Genomic DNA, 24,060 nt, shown 5'->3' on the forward strand with positions numbered 1-24,060 from the left:
TTTTCTCTCTCCTTTTCTCACTCTTTTTCTCTCTCATTTTCTGTCTCTTTTTCTCTTTCTCTCTCTATTTTTCTCTCTCTTTTTCTTTCACATTTTATCTCTTTTTCACTCATTTTTTCTCTCTTTTTTCTCTCTTTTTCTCTCTCTCTTTCTGTCTCTTTCTTTCTCTCTTTTTCTCTGTTTTTCTCCCTCTTTCTTTCTCTCTAAATTTCTCTCCCTTTTTTTCTCTTTTCTCTCTTTTTCTCTCTAAATTTCTCTCCCTTTTTCTCTCTTTTCTCTCTCGTTTTCTCTCTTTTTCTCTCTCTCTTTCACTCTCGTTTTCTCTCTCTCTTCTTCTCTCTCCTTTTCTCTCTTTTTCTCTTCTTCTCTCTCTGTTTCTCTCTCCTTTTCTCTCTTTTTTTCTCCCTCTTTCTATCTCTTTTCTGTCTCGTTTTCTTGCTTTTTCTCTCTCTTTTTCACTTTTATTTCTCTCTTTTTCTCTTTTCCTCTCTCTCTTTACTCCCTTCTTCTTTCCCTTTTTCTCTCTCTTTTTCTCTTTTCTCTCTCTTTTCTCTCTTTTTATCACTCATTTTCTCTCTCTTTTTATCTCTCTTTTTCTCGGTTTATCATATTCTCTCTTTTTCTGTCTCCTTTTCTCTTTTCTCTCTCTTTTTCTCTTTTGCTCTTTCTCTCTCTTTTTCTCTTTCTCTCTTTCTCTCTCTCTTTTTCTCTTTTTCTCTCTCTTTCTCTCTCTGATGTTTTCACGCTTTTTCTCATTTTCTCTCACCTTTTTTCACTTTTTCTCTCTCTTCTCCTCCGTCTTATCCCATCTCTTTTTCTCTTTTTCTCTCACTTTTTCTCTATTTTTCTTTCTTTTTCTCTCTCTTTTTCTCTCTCCTTTACTCTTTTTCTCTCTTTTTCTCTTTATTTACCTCTTTTTATCTATTTTTCTATCTGTTTCTCTTTTTCTCTCTCATTTTCTATTTTTCGCTTTTTCTCTCTCATTTTCTATTTTTCTTCTTTTCTCTCTATCTTTTTCTCCATTTTTCTCTCTTTTTGTCTCTTTTTTACTCTCTTTTTTCTCCTTTTCTCTCTCTCTTTCTCTATTTATCTCGCTTTTTCACTTTGTTTTGCTCTTTTTCACTCTCTATTTTCCTCATTTTCAATTTTTTTCCTTTTCTCTCGTTTTCTCTTTCTTTTTCTCTCCCTTTTTCTCTCTTTATTTCTCTTTTTCACTCTCTCTTTCTCTTTCTTTTCATCCCTTTTTTCTCTCTTTTCTCTCTCTTTTTCTTTCTCCTTTACTCACTCTTTTTCTCTCATTTTCTCTCTCTTTGTCTCTTTGTCTCACTATTTTTCTCTCTTTTTCTCTCTTTCTTTCTCTCACTTTTAATCTCTTTTGCTCTCACTTTTTGTCTCTATTTTTCTCTCTTTTTCTCTGTTTTTCTCTTTTTCTCTCTCTTTTTCTGTCTCTTTCTTTCTCTGTTTTTCTCCCTCTTTTTCACTCTCTTTTTCTCCTCTCTTTTTTCTCTCTTTCTCTCTCTTTTTTCTCTTTTTTCTTACTTTTTTCTCTCTGTTTCTCTCTTTTTCTCTCTACTTTTCTCTCCCTTTTTCTCTCTCTTTTCTCTCTCATGTTCTCTCTTTCTCTCTCTTTCACTCCTGTTTACTCTCTCTCTTCTTCTCTCTCCTTTTCTCTCATTTTCTCTTCTTCTCTCTCTTTTTCTCTCTCTTTTTTCTCTCTCTTACTCTCTTTTTCACTCTTTTTTTCTCTCTTTTTCTCTTTTTCTCTCTCGTTTTACTCTATTCTTCTTTCTCTTTTTCTCTGTCTTTTTCTCTTTACTCTCTCTTTTCTCTTTTTTCTCACTCATTTTCTCTCTCTTTTCTCTCCCTTTTTCTCGTTTTATCATATTCTCTCTTTTTCTCTCTCTTTTTCTGTCTCCTTTTCTCTTTTCTCTCTCTTTTTCTCTTTTGCTCTTTCTCTCTCTTTTTCTCTTTCTCTCTGTTTTTCTCTCTCTTTTTCTCTTTTTCTCTCTCGTACTCTTTCTGATTTTTTCACGCTTTTTCTCTTTTTCTCTCACCTTTTTTCACTTTTTCTCCCTGTTCTTCTCCGTCTTATCCCCTCTCTTTTTTCTCTTTTTCTCTCACTTTTTCTCTATTTTTGTTTCTGTTTCTCTCTCTTTTTCTCTCTCCTTTACTCTTTTTCTATCTTTTTCTCTCTATTTATCTCTTTTTATCTATTTTTCTATCTGTTTCTCTTTTTCTCTCTCTTTTTCTCTTTGTCTCTTTTTCTCTCTCATTTTCTATTTTTTTGCTTTTCCTCTCCCATTTCCTATTTTTCTTCTTTTCTCTCTCTCTTTTTCTCCCTTTTTCTCTCTTTTTGTCTCTCTTTTTTTCTCTCTTTTTTCTCCTTTTCTCTCTCTTTTTCTCTATTTCTCTCGCTTTTTCTCTCATGTTTGCTCTTTTTCTGTCTCTTTTTCTCGTTTTCAATTTTTCTCCTTTTCTCTCTTTTTCTCTTTCTTTTTCTCACCCTTTTTCTCTTTTTCTCTCTCCATTTCTCTTTTTCACTCTTTTTTCTCTCTTTTTCTCTATTTACCTCTCTCTTTTTCTCTTTTCTCTCTCTTTTCTCTCTTTTTCTCTCTCATTTTCTCTCTCTTTCTCTCTTTTTCTCTCTTTTTCTCGTTTTCTCTCTGTTTTTCTCGTTTTATCTTATTCTCTCTTTTTCTTTCTCTTTTTCTCTCTCTTTTTCACATGTTCACTATTTTTCTATGTTTTTCTCTCTCTTTTTCTGTCTATTTTTCTCTCTCTTTTTCACGTTTGTCTCTCTTTTCTCTCTTTTTCTCTCTCTTTTTCTCTCTCCTTCTCTCTTTTCTCTCTCTTTTTCTCGTTTTCTCTCTGTTTTTCTCATTTTATCTTATTCTCTCTTTCTATCTCTCTTTTTCTGTCTCCTTTTCTCTTTTCTCTCTCTTTTTCTCTATTGCTCTTTTTCTCTCGTTATCTCTCTCTTTTCTCTCTCATTTTCCATTTTTCCCGCTCTTTCTTTTACACTTTCTCCCTCTCTTTTTCTCTCTTTTTTCCCTTTTCTCTCTCACTTTTTCTCTCTCTTTTTCTCTCTCCTTTTCTCACTCTTTTTCTCTCTCATTTTCTCTCTCTTTTTCTCTTTCTCTCTCTATTTTTCTCTCTCTTTTTCTCTCACATTTTATCTCTTTTGCTCTCATTTTTTCTCTCTTTTTTCTGTCTTTTTTCTCTCGCTCTTTCTGTCTCTTTCTTTCTCTCAATTTCACTGTTTTACTCTCTCTTTTTCTCTCTCTTTTCCTTTCTCTTTTTCTCTCTCTTTCTCTCTCTTTTTCTCTCACATTTTCACTTTTTTTCTCTCTTTTTCTCTTTTCCTCTCTCTCTTTACTCCCTTCTTCTTTCCCTTTTTCTCTCTCTTTTTCTCTTTTCTCTCTCTTTTCTCTCTTTTTATCACTCATTTTCTCTCTCTTTTTATCTCTCTTTTTCTCGTTTTATCATATTCTCTCTTTTTCTGTCTCCTTTTCTCTTTTCTCTCTCTTTTTCTCTTTTGCTCTTTCTCTCTCTTTTTCTCTTTCTCTCTTTCTCTCTCTCTTTTTCTCTTTTTCTCTCTCTTTCTCTCTCTGATGTTTTCGCGCTTTTTCTCATTTTCTCTCACCTTTTTTCACTTTTTCTCTCTCTTCTCCTCCGTCTTATCCCATCTCTTTTTCTCTTTTCTCTCACTTTTTCTCTATTTTTCTTTCTTTTTCTCTCTCTTTTTCTCTCTCCTTTACTCTTTTTCTCTCTTTTTCTCTTTATTTACCTCTTTTTATCTATTTTTCTATCTGTTTCTCTTTTTCTTTTTCTCTCTTTTTCTCTCTTTTTCTATTTTTCGCTTTTTCTCCCTCATTTTCTATTTTTCTTCTTTTCTCTCTATCTTTTTCTCCATTTTTCTCTCTTTTTGTTTCTTTTTTACTCTCTTTTTTCTCCTTTTCTCTCTCTTTTTCTCTATTTCTCTCGCTTTTTCACTTTGTTTTGCTCTTTTTCACTCTCTATTTTCCTCATTTTCAATTTTTTTCCTTTTCTCTCTTTTTCTCTTTCTTTTTCTCTCCCTTTTTCTCTCTCAATTTCTCTTTTTCACTCTCTCTTTCTCTTTCTTTTCATCCCTTTTTTCTCTCTTTTCTCTCTCTTTTTCTTTCTCCTTTACTCACTCTTTTTCTCTCATTTTCTCTCTCTTTGTCTCTTTGTCTCACTATTTTTCTCTCTTTTTCTCTCTTTCTTTCTCTCACTTTTAATCTCTTTTGCTCTCACTTTTTGTCTCTATTTTTCTCTCTTTTTCTCTGTTTTTCTCTTTTTCTCTCTCTTTTTCAGTCTCTTTCTTTCTCTCTTTTTCTCTGTTTTTCTCCCTCTTTCTTTCTCTCTTTTTCTCTCTCTTTTTCTCTTTTCTCTCTTTTTCTCTCTCTTTTTCTCTTTTCTCTCTCGTTTTCTCTCTTTTTCTCTCTCTCTTTCACTCTCGTTTTCTCTCTCTCTTCTTCTCTCTCCTTTTCTCTCTTTTTCTCTTCTTCTCTCTCTTTTTCTCTCTCTCTTTCTGTCTCTCTTACTCTCTTTTTCTCTCTCATTTTCTTTCTCTTTTTCTCTCTGTTCCACTATTTCTCTCTGATTTTCTCTCTCTGTTTCTCTCTCTTTTTCTCTCTTTTTTTCTCCCTCTTTCTATCTCTTTTCTGTCTCGTTTTCTCGCTTTTTCTCTCTCTTTTTCACTTTTTTTTCTCTCTTTTTCTCTTTTTCTCTCTCTCTTTACTCCCTTCTTCTTTCCCTTTTTCTCTCTCTTTTTCTCTTTTCTCTCTCTTTTCTCTCTTTTTCTCTCTCTTTTTATCTCTCTTTTACTCGTTTTATCATATTCTCTCTTTTTCTCTCTCTTTTTCTGTCTCCTTTTCTCTTTTCTCTCTCTTTTTCTCTTTTGCTCTTTCTCTCTCTTTTTCTCTTTCTCTCTTGTTCTCTCTCTTTTTCTCTTTTTCTCTCTCTTTCTCTCTCTGATGTTTTCACGCTTTTTCTCATTTTCTCTCACCTTTTTTCACTTTTTCTCTCTCTTCTCCTCCGTTTATCCCATTTCTTTTTCTCTTTTTCTCTCACTTTTTGTCTATTTTTGTTTCTTTTTCTCTCTCTTTTTCTCTCTCCTTTACTCTTTTTCTCTTTATTTATCTCTTTTTATCTATTTTTCTATCTGTTTCTCTTTCTCTCTTTCACTCTTTTTCTCTCTCATTTTCACTTTTTTTCTCTCTTTTTCTCTCTTTTGCTCTCTCATTTTCTCTCATTTTCTCTCTCTTTTTCTCTCTCCTTTTCTCACTCTTTTTCTCTCTCATTTTCTGTCTTTTTCTCTTTCTCTCTCTATTTTTCTCTCTCTTTTTCTCTCACATTTTATCTCTTTTTCACTCATTTTTTCTCTCTTTTTTCTCTCTTTTTCTCTCTCTCTTTCTGTCTCTTTTTTCTCTCTTTTTCTCTCTGTTTTTCTCCCTCTTTCTTTCTCTCTTATTCTCTCTCTTTTTCTCTTTTCTCTCTTTTTCTCTCTTTTTCTCTCTAAATGTCTCTCCCTTTTTCTCTCTTTTCTCTCTCGTTTTCTCTCTTTTTCTCTCTCTCTTTCACTCTCGTTTTCTCTCTCTTCTTCTCTCTCTTTTTCTCTCTCTCTTTCTCTCTCTCTTACTCTCTTTTTCTCTCTCATTTTCTTTCTCTTTTTCTCTCTTTTCCACTATTTCTCTCTGATTTTCTCTCTCTGTTTCTCTCTCTTTTTCTCTCTTTTTTCTCCCTCTTTCTATCTCTTTTCTGGCTCGTTTTCTCACTTTTTCTCTCTCTTTTTCACTTTTTTTCTCTCTTTTTCTCTTTTTCTCTCTCTCTTTACTCCCTTCTTCTTTCCCTTTTTCTCTCTCTCTTTCTCTTTTCTCTCTCTTTTCTCTCTTTTTCTCTCTCATTTTCTCTCTCTTTTTATCTCTCTTTTTCTCGTTTTATCATATTCTCTCTTTTTCTCTCTCTTTTTCTGTCTCCTTTTCTCTTTTCTCTCTCTTTTTCTCTTTTTCTCTTTCTCTCTTTTTCTCTCTCTTTTTCTCTTTTTCTCTCTCTTTATCTGTCTGATGTTTTCACGCTTTTTCTCATTTTCTCTCACCTTTTTTCACTTTTTCTCTCTCTTCTCCTCCGTCTTATCCCATCTCTTTTTCTCTTTTTCTCTCACTTTTTCTCTATTTTTCTTTCTTTTTCTCTCTCTTTTTCTCTCTCCTTTACTCTTTTTCTCTCCTTTTCTCTTTATTTATCTCTTTTTATCTATTTTTCTATCTGTTTCTCTTTCTCTCTTTCACTCTTTTTCTCTCTCATTTTCACTTTTTCACTCTCTTTTTCTCTCTTTTGCTCTCTCATTTTCTCTCATTTTCTGTCTCTTTTTCTGTCTCTTTTTCTCTCTCCTTTTCTCACTTTTTCTCTCTCATTTTCTGTCTTTTTCTCTTTTTCTCTCTCTTTTTCTCTCACATTTTATCTCTTTTTCACTCATTTTTTCTCTTTTTTCTCTCTTTTTCTCTCTCTCTTTCTATCTCTTTCTTTCTCTCTTTTTCTCTGTTTTTCTCCCTCTTTTTTCTCTCTTTTTCTCTCTTTTTTTCTCTTTTCTCTCTTTTGCTCTCTTTTTCTCTCTAAATTTCTCTCCCCTTTTCTCTCTTTTCTCTCTTGTTTTCTCTCTTTTTCTCTCTCTCTTTCACTCTCGTTTACTCTCTCTCTTCTTCTCTCTCCTTTTCTCTCTTTTTCTCTTCTTCTCTCTCTTTTTCTCTCTCTTTCTCTCTCTCTTACTCTCTTTTTCTCTCTCATTTTCTTTCTCTTTTTCTCTCTGTTCCACTATTTCTCTCTGATTTTCTCTCTCTGTTTCTCTCTCTTTTTCTCTCTTTTTTTCTCCCTCTTTCTATCTCTTTTCTGTCTCGTTTTCTCGCTTTTTCTCTCTCTTTTTCACTTTTTTTTCTCTCTTTTTCTCTTTTTCTCTCTCTCTTTACTCCCTTCTTCTTTCCCTTTTTCTCTCTCTTTTTCTCTTTTCTCTCTCTTTTCTCTCTTTTTCTCTCTCATTTTCTCTCTCTTTTTATCTCTCTTTTTCTCGTTTTATCATATTCTCTCTTTTTCTCTCTCTTTTTCTGTCTCCTTTTCTCTTTTCTCTCTCTTTTTCTCTTTTGCTCTTTGTCTCTCTTTTTCTCTTTCTCTCTTTTTCTCTCTCTTTTTCTCTTTTTCTCTCTCTTTCTCTCTCTGATGTTTTCACGCTTTTTCTCATTTTCTCTCACCTTTTTTCACTTTTTCTCTCTCTTCTCCTCCGTCTTATCCCATCTCTTTTTCTCTTTTTCTCTCACTTTTTCTCTATTTTTCTTTCTTTTTCTCTCTCTTTTTCTCTCTCCTTTACTCTTTTTCTCTCCTTTTCTCTTTATTTATCTCTTTTTATCTATTTTTCTATCTGTTTCTCTTTCTCTCTTTCACTCTTTTTCTCTCTCATTTTCACTTTTTCACTCTCTTTTTCTCTCTTTTGCTCTCTCATTTTCTCTCAATTTCTCTCTTTTTCTGTCTCTTTTTCTCTCTCCTTTTCTCACTCTTTTTCTCTCTCATTTTCTGTCTTTTTCTCTTTCTCTCTCTATTTTTCTCTCTCTTTTTCTCTCACATTTTATCTCTGTTTCACTCATTTTTTCTCTCTTTTTTCTCTCTTTTTCTCTCTCTCTTTCTGTCTCTTTCTTTCTCTCTTTTTCTCTCTTTTTCTCCCTCTTTCTTTCTCTCTTTTTCTCTCTTTTTTTCTCTTTTCTCTCTTTTTCTCTCTTTTTCTCTCTAAATTCCTCTCCCTGTTTCTCTCTTTTCTCTCTCGTTTTCTCTCTTTTTCTCTCTCTCTTTCACTCTCGTTTTCTCTCTCTCTTCTTCTCCCTCCTTTTCTCTCTTTTTCTCTTCTTCTCTCTCTTTTTCTCTCTCTCTTTCTGTCTCTCTTACTCTCTTTTTCTCTCTCATTTTCTTTCTCTTTTTCTCTCTTTTCCACTATTTCTCTCTGATTTTCTCTCTTTGTTTCTCTCTCTTTTTCTCTCTTTTTTTCTCCCTCTTTCTATCTCTTTTCTGTCTCGTTTTCTCGCTTTTTCTCTCTCTTTTTCACTTTTTTTCTCTCTTTTTCTCTTTTTCTCTCTCTCTTTACTCCCTTCTTCTTTCCCTTTTTCTCTCTCTTTTTCTCTTTTCTCTCTCTTTTCTCTCTCTTTCTCTCTCTTTTTATCTCTCTTTTACTCGTTTTATCATATTCTCTCTTTTTCTCTCTCTTTTTCTGTCTCCTTTTCTCTTTTCTCTCTCTTTTTCTCTTTTGCTCTTTCTCTCTCTTTTTCTCTTTCTCTCTTTTTCTCTCTCTTTTTCTCTTTTTCTCTCTCTTTCTCTCTCTGATGTTTTCACGCTTTTTCTCATTTTCTCTCACCTTTTTTCACTTTTTCTCTCTCTTCTCCTCCGTTTATCCCATTTCTTTTTCTCTTTTTCTCTCACTTTTTCTCTATTTTTCTTTCTTTTTCTCTCTCTTTTTCTCTCTCCTTTACTCTTTTTCTCTCTTTTTCTCTTTATTTATCTCTTTTTATCTATTTTTCTATCTGTTTCTCTTTCTCTCTTTCACTCTTTTTCTCTCTCATTTTCACTTTTTGTCTCTCTTTTTCTCTCTTTTGCTCTCTCATTTTCTCTCATTTTCTCTCTCTTTTTCTGTCTCTTTTTCTCTCTCCTTTTCTCACTCTTTTTCTCTCTCATTTTCTGTCTTTTTCTCTTTCTCTCTCTATTTTTCTCTCTCTTTTTCTCTCACATTTTATCTCTTTTTCACTCATTTTTTCTCTCTTTTTTCTCTCTTTTTCTCTCTCTCTTTCTGTCTCTTTTTTCTCTCTTTCTCTCTCTCTTTTTCTGTCTCTTTCTTCCTCTCTTTTTCTCTCTTTTTTTCTCTTTTCTCTCTTTTTCTCTCTAAATTTCTCTCCCTTTTTCTCTCTTTTCTCTCTCGTTTTCTCTCTTTTTCTCTCTCTCTTTCACTCTCGTTTTCTCTCTCTCTTCTTCTCTCTCCTTTTCTCTCTTTTTCTCTTCTTCTCTCTCTTTTTCTCTCTCTCTTTCTCTCTCTCTTACTCTCTTTTTCTCTCTCATTTTCTTTCTCTTTTTCTCTCTTTTCCACTATTTCTCTCTGATTTTCTCTCTTTGTTTCTCTCTCTTTTTCTCTCTCTTTTTCTCCCTCTTTCTATCTCTTTTCTGTCTCGTTTTCTCGCTTTTTCTCTCTCTTTTTCACTTTTTTACTCTCTTTTTCTCTTTTTCTCTCTCTCTTTACTCCCTTCTTCTTTCCCTTTTTCTCTCTCATTTTCACTTTTTCACTCTCTTTTTCTCTCTTTTGCTCTCTCTTTTTCTCTCATTTTCTCTCTCTTTTTCTGTGTCTTTTTCTCTCTCCTTTTCTCACTCTTTTTCTCTCTCATTTTCTGTCTCTTTTTCTCTTTCTCTCTCTATTTTTCTCTCTCTTTTTCTCTCACATTTCATCTCTTTTTCACTCATTTTTTCTCTCTTTTTTCTCTCTTTTTCTCTCTCTCTCTCTGTCTGTTTCTTTCTCTCTTTTTCTCTGTTTTTCTCCCTCTTTCTTTCTCTCTTATTCTCTCTCTTTTTCTCTTTTCTCTCTTTTTCTCTCTTTTTCTCTCTAAATGTCTCTCCTTTTTTCTCTCTTTTCTCTCTCGTTTTCTCTCTTTTTCTCTCTCTCTTTCACTCTCGTTTTCTCTCTCTTCTTCTCTCTCTTTTTCTCTCTCTCTTTCTCTCTCTCTTACTCTCTTTTTCTCTCTCATTTTCTTTCTCTTTTTCTCTCTTTTCCACTATTTCTCTCTGATTTTCTCTCTCTGTTTCTCTCTCTTTTTCTCTCTTTTTTCTCCCTCTTTCTATCTCTTTTCTGGCTCGTTTTCTCACTTTTTCTCTCTCTTTTTCACTTTTTTTCTCTCTTTTTCTCTTTTTCTCTCTCTCTTTACTCCCTTCTTCTTTCCCTTTTTCTCTCTCTCTTTCTCTTTTCTCACTCTTTTCTCTCTTTTTCTCTCTCATTTTCTCTCTCTTTTTATCTCTCTTTTTCTCGTTTTATCATATTCTCTCTTTTTCTCTCTCTTTTTCTGTCTCCTTTTCTCTTTTCTCTCTCTTTTTCTCTTTTTCTCTTTCACTCTTTTTCTCTCTCTTTTTCTCTTTTTCTCTCTCTTTCTCTGTCTGATGTTTTCACGCTTTTTCTCATTTTCTCTCACCTTTTTTCACTTTTTCTCTCTCTTCTCCTCCGTCTTATCCCATCTCTTTTTCTCTTTTTCTCTCACTTTTTCTCTATTTTTCTTTCTTTTTCTCTCTCTTTTTCTCTCTCCTTTACTCTTTTTCTCTCTTTTTCTCTTTATTTATCTCTTTTTATCTATTTTTCTATCTGTTTCTCTTTCTCTCTTTCTCTCTTTTTCTCTCTCATTTTCACTTTTTCACTCTCTTTTTCTCTCTTTTGCTCTCTCATTTTCTCTCATTTTCTGTCTCTTTTTCTGTCTCTTTTTCTCTCTCCTTTTCTCACTCTTTTTCTCTCTCATTTTCTGTCTTTTTCTCTTTCTCTCTCTATTTTTCTCTCTCTTTTTCTCTCACATTTTATCTCTTTTTCACTCATTTTTTCTCTTTTTTCTCTCTTTTTCTCTCTCTTTCTGTCTCTTTCTTTCTCTCTTTTTCTCTGTTTTTCTCCCTCTTTTTTCTCTCTTTCTCTCTTTTTTTCTCTTTTCTCTCTTTTTCTCTCTTTTTCTCTCTAAATTTCTCTCCCCTTTTCTCTCTTTTCTCTCTTGTTTTCTCTCTTTTTCTCTCTCTCTTTCACTCTCGTTTACTCTCTCTCTTCTTCTCTCTCCTTTTCTCTCTTTTTCTCTTCTTCTCTCTCTTTTTCTCTCTCTTTCTCTCTCTCTTACTCTCTTTTTCTCTCTCATTTTCTTTCTCTTTTTCTCTCTGTTCCACTATTTCTCTCTGATTTTCTCTCTCTGTTTCTCTCTCTTTTTCTCTCTTTTTTCTCCCTCTTTCTATCTCTTTTCTGTCTCGTTTTCTCGCTTTTTCTCTCTCTTTTTCACTTTTTTTTCTCTCTTTTTCTCTTTTTCTCTCTCTCTTTACTCCCTTCTTCTTTCCCTTTTTCTCTCTCTTTTTCTCTTTTCTCTCTCTTTTCTCTCTTTTTCTCTCTCATTTTCTTTCTCTTTTTATCTCTCTTTTTCTCGTTTTATCATATTCTCTCTTTTTCTCTCTCTTTTTCTGTCTCCTTTTCTCTTTTCTCTCTCTTTTTCTCTTTTGCTCTTTGTCTCTCTTTTTCTCTTTCTCTCTTTTTCTCTCTCTTTTTCTCTTTTTCTCTCTCTTTCTCTCTCTGATGTTTTCACGCTTTTTCTCATTTTCTCTCACCTTTTTTCACTTTTTCTCTCTCTTCTCCTCCGTCTTATCCCATCTCTTTTTCTCTTTTTCTCTCACTTTTTCTCTATTTTTCTTTCTTTTTCTCTCTCTTTTTCTCTCTCCTTTACTCTTTTTCTCTCCTTTTCTCTTTATTTATCTCTTTTTATCTATTTTTCTATCTGTTTCTCTTTCTCTCTTTCACTCTTTTTCTCTCTCATTTTCACTTTTTCACTCTCTTTTTCTCTCTTTTGCTCTCTCATTTTCTCTCAATTTCTCTCTTTTTCTGTCTCTTTTTCTCTCTCCTTTTCTCACTCTTTTTCTCTCTCATTTTCTGTCTTTTTCTCTTTCTCTCTCTATTTTTCTCTCTCTTTTTCTCTCACATTTTATCTCTGTTTCACTCATTTTTTCTCTCTTTTTTCTCTCTTTTTCTCTCTCTCTTTCTGTCTCTTTCTTTCTCTCTTTTTCTCTCTTTTTCTCCCTCTTTCTTTCTCTCTTTTTCTCTCTTTTTTTCTCTTTTCTCTCTTTTTCTCTCTTTTTCTCTCTAAATTCCTCTCCCTGTTTCTCTCTTTTCTCTCTCGTTTTCTCTCTTTTTCTCTCTCTCTTTCACTCTCGTTTTCTCTCTCTCTTCTTCTCCCTCCTTTTCTCTCTTTTTCTCTTCTTCTCTCTCTTTTTCTCTCTCTCTTTCTGTCTCTCTTACTCTCTTTTTCTCTCTCATTTTCTTTCTCTTTTTCTCTCTTTTCCACTATTTCTCTCTGATTTTCTCTCTTTGTTTCTCTCTCTTTTTCTCTCTTTTTTTCTCCCTCTTTCTATCTCTTTTCTGTCTCGTTTTCTCGCTTTTTCTCTCTCTTTTTCACTTTTTTTCTCTCTTTTTCTCTTTTTCTCTCTCTCTTTACTCCCTTCTTCTTTCCCTTTTTCTCTCTCTTTTTCTCTTTTCTCTCTCTTTTCTCTCTTTTTCTCTCTCTTTTTATCTCTCTTTTACTCGTTTTATCATATTCTCTCTTTTTCTCTCTCTTTTTCTGTCTCCTTTTCTCTTTTCTCTCTCTTTTTCTCTTTTGCTCTTTCTCTCTCTTTTTCTCTTTCTCTCTTTTTCTCTCTCTTTTTCTCTTTTTCTCTCTCTTTCTCTCTCTGATGTTTTCACGCTTTTTCTCATTTTCTCTCACCTTTTTTCACTTTTTCTCTCTCTTCTCCTCCGTTTATCCCATTTCTTTTTCTCTTTTTCTCTCACTTTTTCTCTATTTTTCTTTCTTTTTCTCTCTCTTTTTCTCTCTCCTTTACTCTTTTTCTCTCTTTTTCTCTTTATTTATCTCTTTTTATCTATTTTTCTATCTGTTTCTCTTTCTCTCTTTCACTCTTTTTCTCTCTCATTTTCACTTTTTGTCTCTCTTTTTCTCTCTTTTGCTCTCTCATTTTCTCTCATTTTCTCTCTCTTTTTCTGTCTCTTTTTCTCTCTCCTTTTCTCACTCTTTTTCTCTCTCATTTTCTGTCTTTTTCTCTTTCTCTCTCTATTTTTCTCTCTCTTTTTCTCTCACATTTTATCTCTTTTTCACTCATTTTTTCTCTCTTTTTTCTCTCTTTTTCTCTCTCTCTTTCTGTCTCTTTTTTCTCTCTTTCTCTCTCTCTTTTTCTGTCTCTTTCTTCCTCTCTTTTTCTCTCTTTTTTTCTCTTTTCTCTCTTTTTCTCTCTAAATTTCTCTCCCTTTTTCTCTCTTTTCTCTCTCGTTTTCTCTCTTTTTCTCTCTCTCTTTCACTCTCGTTTTCTCTCTCTCTTCTTCTCTCTCCTTTTCTCTCTTTTTCTCTTCTTCTCTCTCTTTTTCTCTCTCTCTTTCTCTCTCTCTTACTCTCTTTTTCTCTCTCATTTTCTTTCTCTTTTTCTCTCTTTTCCACTATTTCTCTCTGATTTTCTCTCTTTGTTTCTCTCTCTTTTTCTCTCTCTTTTTCTCCCTCTTTCTATCTCTTTTCTGTCTCGTTTTCTCGCTTTTTCTCTCTCTTTTTCACTTTTTTACTCTCTTTTTCTCTTTTTCTCTCTCTCTTTACTCCCTTCTTCTTTCCCTTTTTCTCTCTCATTTTCACTTTTTCACTCTCTTTTTCTCTCTTTTGCTCTCTCTTTTTCTCTCATTTTCTCTCTCTTTTTCTGTGTCTTTTTCTCTCTCCTTTTCTCACTCTTTTTCTCTCTCATTTTCTGTCTCTTTTTCTCTTTCTCTCTCTATTTTTCTCTCTCTTTTTCTCTCACATTTCATCTCTTTTTCACTCATTTTTTCTCTCTTTTTTCTCTCTTTTTCTCTCTCTCTCTCTGTCTGTTTCTTTCTCTCTTTTTCTCTGTTTTTCTCCCTCTTTCTTTCTCTCTTATTCTCTCTCTTTTTCTCTTTTCTCTCTTTTTCTCTCTTTTTCTCTCTAAATGTCTCTCCTTTTTTCTCTCTTTTCTCTCTCGTTTTCTCTCTTTTTCTCTCTCTCTTTCACTCTCGTTTTCTCTCTCTTCTTCTCTCTCTTTTTCTCTCTCTCTTTCTCTCTCTCTTACTCTCTTTTTCTCTCTCATTTTCTTTCTCTTTTTCTCTCTTTTCCACTATTTCTCTCTGATTTTCTCTCTCTGTTTCTCTCTCTTTTTCTCTCTTTTTTCTCCCTCTTTCTATCTCTTTTCTGGCTCGTTTTCTCACTTTTTCTCTCTCTTTTTCACTTTTTTTCTCTCTTTTTCTCTTTTTCTCTCTCTCTTTACTCCCTTCTTCTTTCCCTTTTTCTCTCTCTCTTTCTCTTTTCTCACTCTTTTCTCTCTTTTTCTCTCTCATTTTCTCTCTCTTTTTATCTCTCTTTTTCTCGTTTTATCATATTCTCTCTTTTTCTCTCTCTTTTTCTGTCTCCTTTTCTCTTTTCTCTCTCTTTTTCTCTTTTTCTCTTTCACTCTTTTTCTCTCTCTTTTTCTCTTTTTCTCTCTCTTTCTCTGTCTGATGTTTTCACGCTTTTTCTCATTTTCTCTCACCTTTTTTCACTTTTTCTCTCTCTTCTCCTCCGTCTTATCCCATCTCTTTTTCTCTTTTTCTCTCACTTTTTCTCTATTTTTCTTTCTTTTTCTCTCTCTTTTTCTCTCTCCTTTACTCTTTTTCTCTCTTTTTCTCTTTATTTATCTCTTTTTATCTATTTTTCTATCTGTTTCTCTTTCTCTCTTTCTCTCTTTTTCTCTCTCATTTTCACTTTTTCACTCTCTTTTTCTCTCTTTTGCTCTCTCATTTTCTCTCATTTTCTGTCTCTTTTTCTGTCTCTTTTTCTCTCTCCTTTTCTCACTCTTTTTCTCTCTCATTTTCTGTCTTTTTCTCTTTCTCTCTCTATTTTTCTCTCTCTTTTTCTCTCACATTTTATCTCTTTTTCACTCATTTTTTCTCTTTTTTCTCTCTTTTTCTCTCTCTTTCTGTCTCTTTCTTTCTCTCTTTTTCTCTGTTTTTCTCCCTCTTTTTTCTCTCTTTCTCTCTTTTTTTCTCTTTTCTCTCTTTTGCTCTCTTTTTCTCTCTAAATTTCTCTCCCCTTTTCTCTCTTTTCTCTCTTGTTTTCTCTCTTTTTCTCTCTCTCTTTCACTCTCGTTTACTCTCTCTCTTCTTCTCTCTCCTTTTCTCTCTTTTTCTCTTCTTCTCTCTCTTTTTCTCTCTCTTTCTCTCTCTCTTACTCTCTTTTTCTCTCTCATTTTCTTTCTCTTTTTCTCTCTGTTCCACTATTTCTCTCTGATTTTCTCTCTCTGTTTCTCTCTCTTTTTCTCTCTTTTTTCTCCCTCTTTCTATCTCTTTTCTGTCTCGTTTTCTCGCTTTTTCTCTCTCTTTTTCACTTTTTTTTCTCTCTTTTTCTCTTTTTCTCTCTCTCTTTACTCCCTTCTTCTTTCCCTTTTTCTCTCTCTTTTTCTCTTTTCTCTCTCTTTTCTCTCTTTTTCTCTCTCATTTTCTTTCTCTTTTTATCTCTCTTTTTCTCGTTTTATCATATTCTCTCTTTTTCTCTCTCTTTTTCTGTCTCCTTTTCTCTTTTCTCTCTCTTTTTCTCTTTTGCTCTTTGTCTCTCTTTTTCTCTTTCTCTCTTTTTCTCTCTCTTTTTCTCTTTTTCTCTCTCTTTCTCTCTCTGATGTTTTCACGCTTTTTCTCATTTTCTCTCACCTTTTTTCACTTTTTCTCTCTCTTCTCCTCCGTCTTATCCCATCTCTTTTTCTCTTTTTCTCTCACTTTTTCTCTATTTTTCTTTCTTTTTCTCTCTCTTTTTCTCTCTCCTTTACTCTTTTTCTCTCCTTTTCTCTTTATTTATCTCTTTTTATCTATTTTTCTATCTGTTTCTCTTTCTCTCTTTCACTCTTTTTCTCTCTCATTTTCACTTTTTCACTCTCTTTTTCTCTCTTTTGCTCTCTCATTTTCTCTCATTTTCTCTCTTTTTCTGTCTCTTTTTCTCTCTCCTTTTCTCACTCTTTTTCTCTCTCATTTTCTGTCTTTTTCTCTTTCTCTCTCTATTTTTCTCTCTCTTTTTCTCTCACATTTTATCTCTTTTTCACTCATTTTTTCTCTCTTTTTTCTCTCTTTTTCTCTCTCTCTTTCTGTCTCTTTCTTTCTCTCTTTTTCTCTGTTTTTCTCCCTCTTTCTTTCTCTCTTTTTCTCTCTTTTTTTCTCTTTTCTCTCTTTTTCTCTCTTTTTCTCTCTAAATTCCTCTCCCTGTTTCTCTCTTTTCTCTCTCGTTTTCTCTCTTTTTCTCTCTCTCTTTCACTCTCGTTTTCTCTCTCTCTTCTTCTCCCTCCTTTTCTCTCTTTTTCTCTTCTTCTCTCTCTTTTTCTCTCTCTCTTTCTCTCTCTCTTACTCTCTTTTTCTCTCTCATTTTCTTTCTCTTTTTCTCTCTTTTCCACTATTTCTCTCTGATTTTCTCTCTTTGTTTCTCTCTCTTTTTCTCTCTTTTTTTCTCCCTCTTTCTATCTCTTTTCTGTCTCGTTTTCTCGCTTTTTCTCTCTCTTTTTCACTTTTTTTCTCTCTTTTTCTCTTTTTCTCTCTCTCTTTACTCCCTTCTTCTTTCCCTTTTTCTCTCTCATTTTCACTTTTTCACTCTCTTTTTCTCTCTTTTTCTCTCTCTTTTTCTCTCATTTTCTCTCTCTTTTCTGTGTCTTTTTCTCTCTCCTTTTCTCACTCTTTTTCTCTCTCATTTTCTGTCTCTTTTTCTCTTTCTCTCTCTATTTTTCTCTCTCTTTTTCTCTCACATTTCATCTCTTTTTCACTCATTTTTTCTCTCTTTTTTCTCTCTTTTTCTCTCTCTCTTTCTGTCTGTTTCTTTCTCTCTTTTTCTCTGTTTTTCTCCCTCTTTCTTTCGCTCTTATTCTCTCTCTTTTTCTCTTTTCTCTCTTTTTCTCTCTTTTTCTCTCTAAATGTCTCTCCTTTTTCTCTCCTTTCTCTCTCGTTTTCTCTCTTTTTCTCTCTCTCTTTCACTCTCGTTTTCTCTCTCTTCTTCTCTCTCTTTTTCTCTCTCTCTTTCTCTCTCTCTTACTCTCTTTTTCTCTCTCATTTTCTTTCTCTTTTTCTCTCTTTTCCACTATTTCTCTCTGATTTTCTCTCTCTGTTTCTCTCTCTTTTTCTCTCTTTTTTCTCCCTCTTTCTATCTCTTTTCTGGCTCGTTTTCTCACTTTTTCTCTCTCTTTTTTACTTTTTTTCTCTCTTTTTCTCTTTTTCTCTCTCTCTTTACTCCCTTCTTTCCCTTTTTCTCTCTCTTTTTCACTTTTATTTCTCTCTTTTTCTCTTTTTCTCTCTCTCTTTACTCCCTTCTTCTTTCCCTTTTTCTCTCTCTCTTTCTCTTTTCTCTCTCTTTTCTCTCTTTTTCTCTCTCATTTTCTCTCTCTTTTATCTCTCTTTTTCTCGTTTTATCATATTCTCTCTTTTTCTCTCTCTTTTTCTGTCTCCTTTTCTCTTTTCTCTCTCTTTTTCTCTTTTTCTCTTTCTCTCTTTTTCTCTCTCTTTTTCTCTTTTTCTCTCTCTTTCTCTCTCTGATGTTTTCACGCTTTTTCTCATTTTCTCTCACCTTTTTTCACTTTTTCTCTCTCTTCTCCTCCGTATTATCCCATCTCTTTTTCTCTTTTTCTCTCACTTTTTCTCTATTTTTCTTTCTTTTTCTCTCTCTTTTTCTCTCTCCTTTACTCTTTTTCTCTCTTTTTCTCTTTATTTATCTCTTTTTATCTATTTTTCTATCTGTTTCTCTTTCTCTCTTTCTCTCTTTTTCTCTCTCATTTTCACTTTTTCACTCTCTTTTTCTCTCTTTTGCTCTCTCATTTTCTGTCTCTTTTTCTGTCTCTTTTTCTCTCTCCTTTTCTCACTCTTTTTCTCTCTCATTTTCTGTCTTTTTCTCTTTCTCTCTCTATTTTTCTCTCTCTTTTTCTCTCACATTTTATCTTTTTTTCACTCATTTTTTCTCTTTTTTCTCTCTTTTTCTCTCTCTCTTTCTGTCTCTTTCTTTCTCTCTTTTTCTCTGTTTTTCTCCCTCTTTTTTTCTCTCTTTTTCTCTCTTTTTTCTCTTTTCTCTCTTTTGCTCTCTTTTTCTCTCTAAATTTCTCTCCCTTTTTCTCTCTTTTCTCTCTTGTTTTCTCTCTTTTTCTCTCTCTCTTTCACTCTCGTTTACTCTCTCTCTTCTTCTCTCTCCTTTTCTCTCTTTTTCTCTTCTTCTCTCTCTTTTTCTCTCTCTTTCTCTCTCTCTTACTCTCTTTTTCTCTCTCATTTTCTTTCTCTTTTTCTCTCTTTTCCACTATTTCTCTCTGATTTTCTCTCTCTGTTTTTCTCTCTCTTCTTCTCTCTTTTTTTCTCCCTCTTTCTATCTCTTTTCTGTCTCGTTTTCTCGCTTTTTCTCTCTCTTTTTCACTTTTTTTCTCTCTTTTTCTCTTTTTCTCTCTCTCTTTACTCCCTTCTTCTTTCCCTTTTTCTCTCTCATTTTCACTTTTTCACTCTCTTTTTCTCTCTTTTGCTCTCTCTTTTTCTCTCATTTTCTCTCTCTTTTTATCTCTCTTTTTCTCGTTTTATCATATTCTCTCTTTTTCTCTCTCTTTTTCTGTCTCCTTTTCTCTTTTCTCTCTCTTTTTCTCTTTTGCTCTTTCTCTCTCTTTTTCTCTTTCTCTCTTTTTCTCTCTCTTTTTCTCTTTTTCTCTCTCTTTCTCTCTCTGATGTTTTCACGCTTTTTCTCATTTTCTCTCACCTTTTTTCACTTTTTCTCTCTCTTCTCCTCCGTCTTATCCCATCTCTTTTTCTCTTTTTCTCTCACTTTTTCTCTATTTTTCTTTCTTTTTCTCTCTCTTTTTCTCTCTCCTTTACTCTTTTTCTCTCCTTTTCTCTTTATTTATCTCTTTTTATCTATTTTTCTATCTGTTTCTCTTTCTCTCTTTCACTCTTTTTCTCTCTCATTTTCACTTTTTCACTCTCTTTTTCTCTCTTTTGCTCTCTCATTTTCTCTCTCTTTTTCTGTCTCTTTTTCTCTCTCCTTTTCTCACTCTTTTTCTCTCTCATTTTCTGTCTTTTTCTCTTTCTCTCTCTATTTTTCTCACTCTTTTTCTCACACATTTTATCTCTTTTTCACTCATTTTTTCTCTCTTTTTTCTCTCTTTTTCTCTCTCTCTTTCTGTCTCTTTTTTCTCTCTTTTTCTCTTTCTTTTTCTGTCTCTTTCTTCCTCTCTTTTTCTCTCTTTTTTTCTCTTTTCTCTCTTTTTCTCTCTTTTTCTCTCTAAATTCCTCTCCCTGTTTCTCTCTTTTCTCTCTTGTTTTCTCTCTTTTTCTCTCTCTCTTTCACTCTCGTTTTCTCTCTCTCTTCTTCTCCCTCCTTTTCTCTCTTTTTCTCTTCTTCTCTCTCTTTTTCTCTCTCTCTTTCTCTCTCTCTTACTCTCTTTTTCTCTCTCATTTTCTTTCTCTTTTTCTCTCTTTTCCACTATTTCTCTCTGATTTTCTCTCTTTGTTTCTCTCTCTTTTTCTCTCTTTTTTTCTCCCTCTTTCTATCTCTTTTCTATCTCGTTTTCTCGCTTTTTCTCTCTCTTTTTCACTTTTTTTCTCTCTTTTTCTCTTTTTCTCTCTCTCTTTACTCCCTTCTTCTTTCCCTTTTTCTCTCTCATTTTCACTTTTTCACTCTCTTTTTCTCTCTTTTTCTCTCTCTTTTTCTGTCTCCTTTTCTCTTTTCTCTCTCTTTTTCTCTTTTTCTCTTTCTCTCTTTTTCTCTCTCTTTTTCTCTTTTTCTCTCTCTTTCTCTCTCTGATGTTTTCACGCTTTTTCTCATTTTCTCTCACCTTTTTTCACTTTTTCTCTCTCTTCTCCTCCGTATTATCCCATCTCTTTTTCTCTTTTTCTCTCACTTTTTCTCTATTTTTCTTTCTTTTTCTCTCTCTTTTTCTCTCTCCTTTACTCTTTTTCTCTCCTTTTCTCTTTATTTATCTCTTTTTATCTATTTTTCTATCTGTTTCTCTTTCTCTCTTTCACTCTTTTTCTCTCTCATTTTCACTTTTTCACTCTCTTTTTCTCTCTTTTGCTCTCTCATTTTCTCTCATTTTCTCTCTTTTACTGTCTCTTTTTCTCTCTCCTTTTCTCACTCTTTTTCTCTCTCATTTTCTGTCTTTTTCTCTTTCACTCTCTATTTTTCTCTCTCTTTTTCTCTCACATTTTATCTCTTTTTCACTCATTTTTTCTCTCTTTTTTCTCTCTTTTTCTCTCTCTCTTTCTGTCTCTTTCTTTCTCTCTTTTTCTCTGTTTTCTCCCTCTTTCTTTCTCTCTTTTTCTCTCTTTTTTTCTCTTTTCTCTCTTTTTCTCTCTTTTTCTCTCTAAATTTCTCTCCCTGTTTCTCTCTTTTCTCTCTCGTTTTCTCTCTTTTTCTCTCTCTCTTTCACTCTCGTTTTCTCTCTCTCTTCTTCTCTCTCCTTTTCTCTCTTTTTCTCTTCTTCTCTCTCTTTTTCTCTCTCTCTTTCTCTCTCTCTTACTCTCTTTTTCTCTCTCATTTTCTTTCTCTTTTTCTCTCTTTTCCACTATTTCTCTCTGATTTTCTCTCTTTGTTTCTCTCTCTTTTTCTCTCTTTTTTTCTCCCTCTTTCTATCTCTTTTCTGTCTCGTTTTCTCGCTTTTTCTCTCTCGTTTTCACTTTTTTTCTCTCTTTTTCTCTTTTTCTCTCTCTCTTTACTCCCTTCTTCTTTCCCTTTTTCTCTCTCATTTTCACTTTTTCACTCTCTTTTTCTCTCTTTTTCTCTCTCTTTTTCTCTCATTTTCTCTCTCTTTTTCTGTGTCTTTTTCTCTCTCCTTTTCTCACTCTTTTTCTCTCTCATTTTCTGTCTCTTTTTCTCTTTCTCTCTCTATTTTTCTCTCTCTTTTTCTCTCACATTTCATCTCTTTTTCACTCATTTTTTCTCTCTTTTTTCTCTCTTTTTCTCTCTCTCTTTCTGTCTGTTTCTTTCTCTCTTTTTCTCTGTTTTTCTCCCTCTTTCTTTCGCTCTTATTCTCTCTCTTTTTCTCTTTTCTCTCTTTTTCTCTCTTTTTCTCTCTAAATGTCTCTCCGTTTTCTCTCTTTTCTCTCTCGTTTTCTCTCTTTTTCTCTCTCTCTTTCACTCTCGTTTTCTCTCTCTTCTTCTCTCTCTTTTTCTCTCTCTCTTTCTCTCTCTCTTACTCTCTTTTTCTCTCTCATTTTCTTTCTCTTTTTCTCTCTTTTCCACTATTTCTCTCTGATTTTCTCTCTCTGTTTCTCTCTCTTTTTCTCTCTTTTTTCTCCCTCTTTCTATCTCTTTTCTGGCTCGTTTTCTCACTTTTTCTCTCTCTTTTTCACTTTTTTTCTCTCTTTTTCTCTTTTTCTCTCTCTCTTTACTCCCTTCTTCTTTCCCTTTTTCTCTCTCTCTTTCTCTTTTCTCTCTCTTTTCTCTCTTTTTCTCTCTCATTTTCTCTCTCTTTTTATCTCTCTTTTTCTCGTTTTATCATATTCTCTCTTTTTCTCTCTCTTTTTCTGTCTCCTTTTCTCTTTTCTCTCTCTTTTTCTCTTTTTCTCTTTCTCTCTTTTTCTCTCTCTTTTTCTCTTTTTCTCTCTCTTTCTCTCTCTGATGTTTTCACGCTTTTTCTCATTTTCTCTCACCTTTTTTCACTTTTTCTCTCTCTTCTCCTCCGTCTTATCCCATCTCTTTTTCTCTTTTTCTCTCACTTTTTCTCTATTTTTCTTTCTTTTTCTCTCTCCTTTACTCTTTTTCTCTCCTTTTCTCTTTATTTATCTCTTTTTATCTATTTTTCTATCTGTTTCTCTTTCTCTCTTTCACTCTTTTTCTCTCTCATTTTCACTTTTTCACTCTCTTTTTCTCTCTTTTGCTCTCTCATTTTCTCTCTCTTTTTCTGTCTCTTTTTCTCTCTCCTTTTCTCACTCTTTTTCTCTCTCATTTTCTGTCTTTTTCTCTTTCTCTCTCTATTTTTCTCACTCTTTTTCTCACACATTTTATCTCTTTTTCACTCATTTTTTCTCTCTTTTTTCTCTCTTTTTCTCTCTCTCTTTCTGTCTCTTTTTTCTCTCTTTTTCTCTTTCTTTTTCTGTCTCTTTCTTCCTCTCTTTTTCTCTCTTTTTTTCTCTTTTCTCTCTTTTTCTCTCTTTTTCTCTCTAAATTCCTCTCCCTGTTTCTCTCTTTTCTCTCTCGTTTTCTCTCTTTTTCTCTCTCTCTTTCACTCTCGTTTTCTCTCTCTCTTCTTCTCCCTCCTTTTCTCTCTTTTTCTCTTCTTCTCTCTCTTTTTCTCTCTCTCTTTCTCTCTCTCTTACTCTCTTTTTCTCTCTCATTTTCTTTCTCTTTTTCTCTCTTTTCCACTATTTCTCTCTGATTTTCTCTCTCTGTTTCTCTCTCTTTTTCTCTCTTTTTTCTCCCTCTTTCTATCTCTTTTCTGTCTCGTTTTCTCGCTTTTTCTCTCTCTTTTTCACTTTTTTTTCTCTCTTTTTCTCTTTTTCTCTCTCTCTTTACTCCCTTCTTCTTTCCCTTTTTCTCTCTCTCTTTCTCTTTTCTCTCTCTTTTCTCTCTTTTTCTCTCTCATTTTCTCTCTCTTTTTATCTCTCTTTTTCTCGTTTTATCATATTCTCTCTTTTTCTCTCTCTTTTTCTGTCTCCTTTTCTCTTTTCTCTCTCTTTTTCTCTTTTTCTCTTTCTCTCTTTTTCACTCTCTTTTTCTCTTTTTCTCTCTCTTTCTCTCTCTGATGTTTTCACGCTTTCTCTCATTTTCTCTCACCTTTTTTCACTTTTTCTCTCTCTTCTCCTCCGTCTTATCCCATCTCTTTTTCTCTTTTTCTCTCACTTTTTCTCTATTTTTCTTTCTTTTTCTCTCTCTTTTTCTCTCTCCTTTACTCTTTTTCTCTCTTTTTCTCTTTATTTATCTCTTTTTATCTATTTTTCTATCTGTTTCTCTTTCTCTCTTTCTCTCTTTTTCTCTCTCATTTTCACTTTTTCACTCTCTTTTTCTCTCTTTTGCTCTCTCATTTTCTCTCATTTTCTGTCTCTTTTTCTCTCTCCTTTTCTCACTCTTTTTCTCTCTCATTTTCTGTCTTTTTCTCTTTCTCTCTCTATTTTTCTCTCTCTTTTTCTCTCACATTTTATCTCTTTTTCACTCATTTTTTCTCTTTTTTCTCTCTTTTTCTCTCTCTTTTTCTGTCTCTTTCTTTCTCTCTTTTTCTCTGTTTTTCTCCCTCTTTTTTTCTCTCTTTTTCTCTCTTTTTTCTCTTTTCTCTCTTTTGCTCTCTTTTTCTCTCTAAATTTCTCTCCCTTTTTCTCTCTTTTCTCTCTTGTTTTGTCTCTTTTTCTCTCTCTCTTTCACTCTCGTTTACTCTCTCTCTTCTTCTCTCTCCTTTTCTCTCTTTTTCTCTTCTTCTCTCTCTTTTTCTCTCTCTTTCTCTCTCTCTTACTCTCTTTTTCTCTCTCATTTTCTTTCTCTTTTTCTCTCTTTTCCACTATTTCTCTCTGATTTTCTCTCTCTGTTTTTCTCTCTCTTCTTCTCTCTTTTTTCTCCCTCTTTCTATCTCTTTTCTGTCTCGTTTTCTCGCTTTTTCTCTCTCTTTTTCACTTTTTTTCTCTCTTTTTCCCTTTTTCTCTCTCTTTTTCTCTTTTCTCTCTCTTTTCTCTCTTTTTCTCTCTCATTTTCTCTCTCTTTTTATCTCTCTTTTTCTCATTTTATCATATTCTCTCTTTTTCTCTCTCTTTTTCTGTCTCCTTTTCTCTTTTCTCTCTCTTTTTCTCTTTTGCTCTTTCTCTCTCTTTTTCTCTTTCTCTCTTTTTCTCTCTCTTTTTCTCTTTTTCTCTCTCTTTCTCTCTCTGATGTTTTCACGCTTTTTCTCATTTTCTCTCACCTTTTTTCACTTTTTCTCTCTCTTCTCCTCCGTCTTATCCCATCTCTTTTTCTCTTTTTCTCTCACTTTTTCTCTATTTTTCTTTCTTTTTCTCTCTCTTTTTCTCTCTCCTTTACTCTTTTTCTCTCCTTTTCTCTTTATTTATCTCTTTTTATCTATTTTTCTATCTGTTTCTCTTTCTCTCTTTCACTCTTTTTCTCTCTCATTTTCACTTTTTCACTCTCTTTTTCTCTCTTTTGCTCTCTCATTTTCTCTCTCTTTTCCTGTCTCTTTTTCTCTCTCCTTTTCTCACTCTTTTTCTCTCTCATTTTCTGTCTTTTTCTGTTTCTCTCTCTATTTTTCTCTCTCTTTTTCTCTCACATTTTATCTCTTTTTCACTCATTGTTTCTCTCTTTTTTCTCT

The sequence above is a fragment of the Chiloscyllium plagiosum genome, unplaced genomic scaffold (assembly GCF_037043375.1).
Source record: "Chiloscyllium plagiosum isolate Xiang-an unplaced genomic scaffold, Cpla_swu_hap1 HiC_scaffold_7, whole genome shotgun sequence".
Taxonomy (NCBI): Eukaryota; Metazoa; Chordata; class Chondrichthyes; order Orectolobiformes; family Hemiscylliidae; genus Chiloscyllium; species Chiloscyllium plagiosum.